This window comes from Chrysochloris asiatica, unplaced genomic scaffold (assembly GCF_000296735.1).
Source record: "Chrysochloris asiatica unplaced genomic scaffold, ChrAsi1.0 scaffold00011, whole genome shotgun sequence".
NCBI lineage: Eukaryota > Metazoa > Chordata > Mammalia > Afrosoricida > Chrysochloridae > Chrysochloris > Chrysochloris asiatica.
Window position 1 is genome coordinate 4,203,795 of NW_006408529.1, and position 9,157 is coordinate 4,212,951.

Genomic DNA, 9,157 nt, shown 5'->3' on the forward strand with positions numbered 1-9,157 from the left:
AGTCAGTCACAAAAGGAGGCATACAGCAGCATAGAGCCATTATTGTAAAAGATTAAGAAAAAGCACCCACACTAAGTGTGGGGGATAATTATCTTTGATTTTATTTATTTTTTATTGGTTAGAGGGGTGTATGGGGTGGGGTGGGGTGAGGAGTTAAGGGAAGGGGTAGCACAAAGTATGGAATAGACACAGGAGAGTATGGTGCTGGGGTATGGGAAATATACTAGAAGGGGAAGGGGAAAGGAAAAATAATGCAGATGGGAGAATAGCTAGGCAGATTTACATGGGATAAATGGGACAGATCTAAGCACAAACGTGGAAAAACAAGGCTTGTAGATACAATAATTGAGGCATGGTTTGAATGGGTAAAAGTGGGGAAATGATATTAAGATGCTTGGCTATCTGTTGAATCTTGGTTTCCCTTGCTTACCATTGTAAAATAGACACTTGAAGGGGAGAGAGAGGAATAGCTAGAAACATCAGCAGAGAAAGCTTATAAGTCTGTCTTCAGCTTATATCTGTTTGGAATATAAAATGGGGCTAGAACTTGCCCAGTGAAGGAGGCTACTGCAGAGCCTTTGCACTTCACAAGACCACAGGTGGAATCCTGATCCTCATCCAGAATCTTCTGAGGTGGTACATTCCCACATGAAAGGACAAGCAGACCAGTCTGGAGCAGCTAGAAGAAGAGAAGATAGTTCTTGAAAGAAAAATCAGCAAGAAAATAAATAAATAATAGCAGTCCAATTGACTTCTACAAGAATAAGCAAGTTGTTCCCCAGTAAGTCATCAAGACAAGTGGTCAGGTCCTCTCAATGCAAACCCCCTTCCAAGACTGAAACTCAAATGGAATTCACTAGCAGGCATATAGTCCTGCTGCTGACCACGTTGGTCATTGATAAGGGGAAAAGGGGGAAAAACAGCAATGAAGTTGTGAACTAAGTCCGACCACATTGAATAGACTCCTGCTAACCTGGATTGAGACCTAGTTAACCAGCAGTATGATGAGACCTGGGGACCCCTTGTCCCAGGGGCAGGGACATGGTCCCAGAGTACTAAAATGTAGTATGGAGCATCCAGCTGATACAAAGAGACGGGAAATGCACAAGAACACCCACACTCACAGATAGTACCCATTTGACCTGGCATCAATGACTGGATGATCAGAACATGACTAGAGGAAGAAAGAAGAGGAAAAAAAAAAAAAGGAGTAACCCACTATAAGTGGATGATCCTGACCTATGCTTGTGGATGCAGTATGACAAAGAAGCGTACAAATCTCTACAGTGCAGATCATTTCCACCCCTTGGTATACAGGGTCAACAGGGAGGGGGAACTTAGAGATTACATGAAGAAAAACAAGGAGTCAAAATTGGAGGAAGATATGAAGATTAAAAAACCTTGCTTGCTGAAAGTGAAGAAGACTTAAAATATTGATGAAGATCATAGGCCACAGCCTTCAGTATGGGTTGTATCTCAATATAAAGAAAAAAGTCCTCACCAGTGGACCAATAAACAACATACATATCAATGGACTGCATTTTTCTTGAATCAATCATCAATACTCATGGAAGCAGCTGTTAAGAATTTAAACATATTGCATGCATTAGGCAAATCTGCTGCACAAAATGTCACTAAAGTGTTTAAGACACTGAATGGCAATCTCAATGGGCTCAAATCAAGCATGGCAACAATAGTGAGGTTGACCAGGATCTGGCAGTGTTTCATTCTGCTGTGCATAACGTCGCTATGGGTCACTACCAACTTGATGGCACCTAACAACATAACAACAATGAGTCAGAACTGACTCAAGTGAACCTAACACCAACAGCATATTTAAAAATACATATAACTATTAAGTCTTCATTGATATTTTATAAACAATAAAATAAAGGAAGGGGAAAGGCAGATAAATCACTTACCAGAAAATAACCAAAACCTAGTCCACAGCAATCAAGTCAATTCTGACTCATAGAGACTTTATATAGAATTTGCTAGACAGTAAATCTTAAAGGCTTTTACTTTAAGAAAGCCTCAGCTTTCTCCCATTGAGCTGCTGATGGGATCTAAACAGTAGCCTTGTGGTTAGCAGTCTAATGCTTATCATTCAATAGCACCAAGGCTCTAAAAGAAAACCCTAAAAAAATAAAGTTATTTAATGGAGGTCAATCCATCTCTTCCTCTTTTTCTCTGACCCTACACTTAAACAAACATGATATCCTTTTCGGGAACTGGTACCTTCTGATAATATGTTTAAAGTATGAGAGACAAAGTTTGGCCATCAAAGCTTCCAAGGAGCACTCTGGATGTACTTCTTCCAACAGACTGATTTGTTATTTTGGCAGTCCATGGTACTTTTAATATTCTACTGCAACACCATAACTCAGATGAATTAGTTCTTTCATGGTCTTCCTTATTCACTCTACAACATTCACATGCATATTAGGTTAATGAAAATACCATGGCTTGGGTTGGGCGCACATTAGTCCTCAAACGGACACTTTAAGGATGTCTTGTGTAGCAGATTTGTCTGTTATAACACGTCCTTTGATTTTTTTGACCTATGACTTCAATGAGTTTTGATGGTTAATACAAGCAAAATGAAGTCTTTCACAACTTCAATATTTTTTCCATTTATATGAATGTTGTTTATTAGTCCAGTGGTGAGGATTAATGATTTCTTTACATTGAGATGCAACCCATCACAAAGGCTGTGGTCTTTGATCTTCATGAGTAAATATTTTAATCTTCTTTACTTTCACCAAGCAAGGTTGTATCATCTGCATATTGTAGGTTCTTGATGAGTCTTCCTCCAAACTTGATGCCACATTTTTCTTCATATAATAATTTCACTGATTATGTGCTCAGCATACATATTGAATAAGTATTGTGAAATAATATAACCCTGGCACAAAGCCTTCCTAATTTTGATCACTTGGTATGCCCTTGTTCTTTTTGAACAACTGCCTCTTGATCTTTGTACAGATACCTCATTGGCACAATTAAGTGTTCTAGAATACTCATTCTCAGCAATGCTGTCCATAGCTTGTCATGACCCACACAATCAAAAGCCTTTGTAAAGCATAGGTAAACATTTTCCTCTTATTTCAGCCAAGATCTATCTGACATCAGAAATGATATCCCTTGTTCCAAGTCCTCATCTGAATCCAGTTGAACCACTGAAAGTTCTCTATCAATGTATGGTTGTAGCCATTTTTGAATTACCTTTAACAAAATTTTACTTGCATGTGATATTAATCACATTGTTGAATGAATTTTACATTCTGTTGGGTCACCTCTCTTTGGAATGGGTACAAATAAGATCTTTTACAATCAGTTGGCAAGGTGTTTGTCTTCCAAAATTCTTGGCATAGATGAGTGAGTACCTCCAGTGTTGCATCAGTTTGTTGAAAAATTTGTTTTTATTCAATAAATTTCCAGCACCTCATTTTTTGCCAATGTCTTCAATGCTCCTTAAATTTCTTTCTTCAGTATCATTGGATTTTGATCACATGTTACCTTTTGAAATGGTTGAACATCAACCATCTCTTTTTGGTTCAATACTCTGTGTATACCTTTCATCTTCTTTGATGCTTTCTACATCATTCAGTATTTTGAACATAGGATCATTCAATAGTGAAAGTCAGGGTTTGGATTTTTTCCTCCGATCCCTCCTCTTCAGAAATGCTGAGCATGTTCTTCCCTTTTGGTTTTCTAACTCCATGTTTTTGCACATTTCCTTATAATATTTGATTTTGTCTCAAGCTGACCTTTGAAATGTTTTATTGAGCTCTTTTGCCTCCTCATTTCTTCCAATTGCTTTAGCACATCTAAGCTAGATATCATATTTTAGAGTCTTTTCAGACATCCATTTTGGTCTTTTCCTCCTTTCTTTTCTTCTCACTGTCTTTTTGCTTTCTTCATGTATGATGTTCTTGATGTCACCCCACACCTTTTATTGCCTTCATCTTATGCATTAAATGCATCTAATGCATTTAATCTCTTCTTCAGATGATTTCTAAATTCTGGTGGGATATTTTCAAGTTCTTATTTTGGCTCTGTAGACTTGTTTTAAATTTCTTCAGCTTCAGCCTGAACTTGCAAATGAGTAATTCATGGTCTGCCCCTGGCTTTGTTTTGACTGATGATATGGAGCTTTCTCACGGTGTCTTTCCCTAGATGGGCTCAATTTGATTTCTGTGTATTCCATCTGGTGAGGTCCATGTGTAAAGTTGTCTTTTATGTTGTTTAAAATATATATTTGCAATGACATAGTCATTGATCTTGCAAGATTCTGTCATGCAATCTTTAGCATTGTTTCTATCACCAAGGCAATATTTTCCAACTACTAATCTTTCCTCTTTGTTTCCAATCTTTGAATTCCAATCACCAGTAATTATCAATACATCTTGATTGTATGTTTGAATAACTTTAGACTGAATAAGTTGGTGGAATTCTTCAATTTTATCCATGCTGGCTTTAGTGGTTGGTGTGTAAACTTGAACAACACTGGTATTAACTGGTCTTTCTTGCAGGTGTATGGACATTATACCATCACAGACACTGTTGTACTTCAAGAGAGAACTAAATATGTTCTTTTTGATGATGAATGTGATGCCATTCCTCTTTAAGTTTTTCATTCCTGGCATAGTAAACCATGTGATTGTCTGATTCAAAATGGCCAATAGTAATCCAGGTCTTCTCATTAATGCTGAGGATATCTGTATTTATGTTCCATTTCATTTTTGACAGTTTACAAGTTTCCTAAAGTCATACATTTTACATTTCATGTTCCAATTATTAATGAATGTTTGCAGCTCTTTCTCTTCATTTTGAGTTGTTCCCCATTAGCAAATGGAAGTCCTGAAAACTTTACTCCATTCATGTCATTACAGTCAAGACTAATATGAGGAGGCAGCTCTTCCCCATTTGCATTTTGAGTGCCTTCCAACCTGACAGGTTCTTCTTCTGGTATTATATCTGATAATAATCTGGTACTATTAATTGTGTTTCAATATTCAATATTTTGGTGCTGACTGTATACCACTGCTATCCACAAAGTTGTCAGTTACTAGATATTCAGAAGTAGTTTATCTCTCCTTCTTGTCTGTCTTCCTCGAGAAGCTCAACTGAAACTTGTCTACTGTGGGTGACCTTGCTATCATTTAAAATACTGGTCACATAGCTTCCAGAATCACAGAACATTCAAGCCACCACAGTATAACAAAATGATATACAAGTTGTGGTGATGACTCATTACAACAGAAATTTATTGTCTCACATTTATGGAAGTTAGGAGTTCAAATCACTATATCAGTCATGCCATTTCCTTTTAGAGGCTCCATAAAAATAATATTCCATGATTCTTCTTGCTTAGCTTTTGGTAGCTCCCTAGCTTTTCTTAGTTTTCAGCTGCAATGTCACATGGTATCTTCTTTCTTTCTACTGGTCTTTATATCACTTCTCATTTACAAGTACACCAGCCATATGGGGATAGTACCTCTACATCATTGCAACCTTATGTTAATCTATTGATAACATATTCAAAGAACCTATTCCAAACAGTGTCACAGTCTTAGGTACAGTGGTTAGGACTTCAATATATCATTGAAGGGTACACAGTTCAATCCATAACAATCAGAGAACAAACAACAAAAAGCAAGGCAAACAAAACTTTCAACAAGAAAATTGAGATGTAACCAAATAAGATACTTATCAAAACATCAAGCCAATAAATAAGACAAGATTAATTATACTGGTTTGCAGCAAAAGAAGAGAGGAACCACAGTAAGTTCCTCATGCTGCCCCATTACATCTGAATATGATTGTAAAATTCTGAGAAATTCTCAATAGTATTTCCAAATGTATACAGAAGTTATGAGTGGCCAATTTATCCTTTCCTTGTATGACTGAAGGACAAAGGTAACTACTGCTATCTAGAAAAGGATAAAATATATTGCATTTAATTGGTCTGTTTCTCTCTAACAAATGAAGACTCCAGGCTTACATACTGGATTGAAGAAATAATCTAAAATGATATAAAGTCAAATAGCCTCATTCTAAGTGAATAGGATACACCACTAAACTAATTGAAATGAATCCTGTTAAAGTGCACTTTAACAAAAGCCAAGGTATTCTAACAAAGACTGCATATGGCCTGTAGTTAAGCTATTGAACTTCAAAGGTAAAGATAGAATTCTTTAGGCAACCAGACCAAAAATATATCACCTAAAGGCAGAAGGATATTAGGCTGGTCTCTGGCTTCGCCATAGTAACAGTCAGTCAAAAGACAGTGAAGCACTGTCTTCAAAGTATTGAGGGAAAGAAAATGTGACCCACGTATATCATTCACAGCTGCAGTGTTATACTATTGAAAACATTAGAGAATTTAGAAAATAGAGCAACAGGAATTGTACATTAAAAAATAAAAAAAACTCCTTGATAAAGGTCTCAAGACAACTAGAGATAAATTAAAATAAAAAAACCTCAGGATTCAAATTTATTGTTACTTTGATGAGCATTGAATCTATTTATGTGTAAAGCTAATAATCTACTACCTGTTGTTATTAAGCCCAGGTAATTTTCTTAAGAATTTATTATGAATTTAAACTTCTCAAACTTGTATAAAGTAGAGACTATTATTTCCAGTTTATAGTTGAGGAAAACAGAGTATCAGGCAATTGTTATAGTTAATTTTATGTGTCAACTTGGCTAGGATATGTGTCTATTTGACCAGTTGTTTGGTCAAATGTGAAACTAGATGCTGCTGTTAAGGTTGTTGTTATCATTGTTAGGTGCCATCAAGTTAGTACCAACTCATAGGAACCCTGATTGAAATACTGCCCAGTCTGGACCAACATCACAATCATTGCTATGCATTAACCCATTGTTGCTGCCTCTGTGCAAATCCATTGCTTTGTGGTTTTTTTCTCTGACTCTTCACTTTACCAAACATGATAACTTTCTCTAGTGACTGGTTACTCCTGGTAATATGTCCAAAGTATGAGAGACAAAGTCTGACCATCCTGGCTTCTGAGGAATATTCTGGCTAAACTTCTTTCAACATAGATTTATTTGTTCTTTTGCAGTCCGTGCTTCAATATTCTTCTCCAATATCATTATTCAAAACATCAGTTCTTCTACAGCCTTCATTATTCACAGTCCAACCTACACATGCATATGAGGTTATTGAAAATACAATGACTATGATCAGGCACACCTAAGTCCTCAAACTGATATCTTTGTTGTTCAACACTTTAAAGAGGTCTTGTGTAAACAAAATTAACACAGCACAGAAAAACATGTGGAACAAAATATTCATCAATACCAAATACATACATGTAAATGCACATACACACAAACAAAGTAAAATGACAACAGTAAATTCAAACCTATGGAATTAAAAGTAAATGGATTACATGCATAAATCAAGATACTAAGAGTAACTGAAAGAATAAGAAATCATGATCTATAAAAACACTGTCTACATGAAGCACATGCTTCAGACACAAAGACATAAATAAAAATCAAAGTTGAAAAAGAAGAGATGACTTTAATATTTCATAAATTTAATTAGCAAAAAAGACAAAGAAACATATTATAAAGTGATAAAAGGGTCAATTAAACAAGAAAATATAGCCATAATAGACATCTACCCAACCAATGAAAAAGACTCCAAATTAATAAAACACACTTTAACAGAACTGCAAAAAGAAACAGACAACTCTACAATCATGGTAGGAAGCTTTAACACAGCTCATTTGATGAAGGGCTGAACAATTAGAAAATCAATGAAGACACAAGACATAAACACCAGAAATCAAACAACTAAATTTCATAGACATATACAGATCACTCCACTCAACAATAGAATAGTATACATTATTTTCCAGTGTACATGGAACATTCTCCAGAATACACCATATGTCGAGCCACAAAATTAACCTCGATATCTATAAAAACATTGAAATACTATAAGGCACCTACTAATATCACAATGTTATAAAATTAGAAACCAGCAACAATATGATGAGAAAAAACCAAATACATGGTAATTGAAGGATGCTCTTATTAAAACTATTGAATAATAGAATAAGTAAAGAAATTCCTTGAATCAAATGAGAATAAAAACAAAAACCACCCTCAAATGTTGGGTTTGGACAAAGCAAAAGAGGTTCATTTACAGAAGTAAACATACAGTTCATTAAACAACAACAAACTGGCAGACACCAGAAGTAAGGAGATTGTAAACATTCAAACCAGAAGTAAGAACAATAAACATTACATCCAAAATAAATGAAACAGAAAATTTTAAAAAAAGAAATTAAAACTACAATTGGCTCTTTGAAATGATTAATAAAGTTTCAAATGACTTGCAAACTTGACAAATGAAAGGAACATTCAAATATCATTAATAAGAAATGAAACAGACAATGTCACCATAGAGCAAACTGAAATTAAATTCATAATAACAAAATATTAATGAAGAACAGTATTCTAATAAATTTGAATATCTACAATAAATCTATGTATCACTAGAAACATGCTACCTACCTAAACTAACAAAATCTGAGTGAAAAAATTTGAACAGACACAGCCCCAAAGAAGAAACTGATCTGACGTTCTCAACAACAACAAAAAGTTCCTTGCCCAAATGACTTTACAGGCCAATTCTATTATACATTCAAAAGAGAGTTGTCACTAACTTCTCAAACAACTCCAGAGCTTAAAAAAAAAAAAAAAAAATTAAATTCCCCTGAAAAGAAGCAAGCATAATTCTGACACCAAAACTAAGTAAAGGCATCTAATTAGAAAATACACGTAAAGTAGGAAATTGTGGAACAACATCTCTCATGAACATATTTCGCAGTGTACTTCTAGCTAATACAATCCAACAAAATATATATCAACAAATAAAATAAATAAAGTACATGAGGACCAAGATGGGATTCAAATAACTTTTGCAAGAAGCTGCTTAGTAAAAAACAATCAACATTATCACCACATAAATAAAACAAAGGAAAAGAACCACAAGGTTATATCAATTGATGCAGAAAAGGAATTTAACAAAATCTAACACACATTTAGCAGAAATAATGCTAGGCATCTCAGTATAGAATTTTGAAAAACCAATGAATTATTCATTGGAAATATACAT